We start from the raw sequence: 1,794 nt of genomic DNA, 5'->3' as shown, positions 1-1,794 counted from the left end.
GGTAGACTTCACCGGGCTATGAAAAAAGCGCCCAAGCTATTTTCACCCTCCCGCGGGCCTTAGCTCAATTCTTAGTCACGTGGTAGGGTGGACATAAAATCTACGCTATGTTCACCCGGGGTAGACTTTTGCCTTCACCGGGCGCTGATAATAGAGCCCAAGCTATTTCCCCCCTACCGCAGCCCTTACCTCAATTCTTAGTCACGTGGTAGGGTGGATATAGCCTCGACGCTATTTTCACCCGGGGTAGACTTTCCCTTCACCGGGCGGTGAAAATATCGCCCAAGCATAAAGATCTTTTACTATAATAAAGACCGAGCTTGCCAGGACTCGAACCTGTAATCTTCTGCTCCGTAGGCAGACGCGTTATCCATTGCGCCACAAGCCCCTTAGCTGTTTATCTAGAAGCTATTGAAGCATTGCAATTTTATAGATTTCCCTTCCGTTATACTCTAATAATCATCTTTAAATGTCAATTCCGAGCTTGCCTGGACTCGAACCTGGAATCTTCTGCTTCGAAGGCAGACGCGTTATCCATTACGCTACATGCCCTTGCTTTCTACTATAAAAACTTTTCCAAACATTGTATTTATACATTTTTTTATGACGCATTAAAGATCTTTTAGTAAAATAAACACCGAGCTTGCCAGGACTCGAACCTGGAATCTTCTGCTCCGTAGGCAGACGCGTTATCCATTGCGCCACAAGCCCGTTAGCTGTTTATCTAGATGCTATTGAAGCATTGCAATATTATTTAAAAAAGACTTCGTTTGCCCAAGCCTTAAAAACAAACGATAAGAGTTTTTCCAGTTGACTGAAGCGTGGATATTATTTTTTTTTCTATTGAATTTTAAAGACAATCCGTATTTTACTTCTCTTTAGAATTTAATTCAATCACCTGATTTTACTGCTAATGGGTTAGTTTCCTATAAATTAATTGAAATAAAAAATTACTTATCTCAGATTTTTCAACAAGAATTCCATTTTCCTGAAATGTTCTCTTTTCAAGGGAGAACGTTCTTTAATTTTCAAATAATACTCTCATTAATAATGCATTATATGCGGTCTTTTCGAATATAAAAGAGGGCTATTATCACCTTTCTTATATTTAATAAAAGGGTACGTTTCTTTTATCACAGTGACAATTATTGAATTGTGTATATCAGTACTTGTGGGGAAGATTTTAGAAGTGTTGGTTGAGTTCCTGTTTAGTTGACAACACTATGAAAACTTGATGTGTTTAAAACCTTTTGAAAGGAAAATTCCCGGTAATTAAAAAAGGAAGTGTCAATTTGATTAAATTTACACGATATCCCTCAAAATAAATAGCTGCATGATAAAATGTTTCAGGAAAATGGAATTGTTGAAAAATCTGAGATAAGTAATTTTTTATTTCAATTAATTTATAGGAAACTAGCCGTTACCCGCGGCGTCGCTCGCGTGTAATAAGAAATTCCATCTAAAATGATATAAATAATGTGTAGATTTTACTGATGACTAATATTTTTGTAGCACCCAAGGAGCGAAGGCACTCGGCACAGTCCGTCAGCCCGTCGGGATATTTTTTATTACTTTTCACGCGGACATTATACCTTAAAGAAGGGTTTTTAAGTTTTTGGCCGCCATTTAAAAAGATGGCAACAAATCGAACCCAAAATACCATTCAGCCCGTCTATAGGTTAAAGGAAACCATTGTACTAAATATTTGTGAAATCGGTTGAAACGCGCGGACTTTATTGCATAGAGTATTTTTTCTTACATTTCTGGGCGCCATTTTAAAAGATGGCGAAAAAT

At 37.6% G+C, this 1,794-nt stretch overlaps 2 non-coding genes across 2 annotated transcripts; both read right to left on the bottom strand.

The window, feature by feature from the left end:
* Positions 1–315: 315 nt before the first annotated feature.
* On the bottom strand, positions 316–388 carry TRNAR-ACG (transfer RNA arginine (anticodon ACG)). The gene has a single exon. It is a non-coding gene; the product is annotated as a tRNA-Arg (tRNA).
* A 250-nt stretch (positions 389–638) lies between these two features.
* On the bottom strand, positions 639–711 carry TRNAR-ACG (transfer RNA arginine (anticodon ACG)). Its single transcript has one exon. It is a non-coding gene; the product is annotated as a tRNA-Arg (tRNA).
* Positions 712–1,794: the final 1,083 nt, after the last annotated feature.

This window comes from Phalangium opilio, unplaced genomic scaffold, assembly GCF_054372755.1.
Source record: "Phalangium opilio isolate 3A_F unplaced genomic scaffold, DU_Popi_V2 ptg000060l_1, whole genome shotgun sequence".
Taxonomy (NCBI): domain Eukaryota; kingdom Metazoa; phylum Arthropoda; class Arachnida; order Opiliones; family Phalangiidae; genus Phalangium; species Phalangium opilio.
The sequence above is the reverse complement of the archived record's forward strand: the minus strand, read 5'-3'. Positions and strand labels throughout refer to the sequence as shown.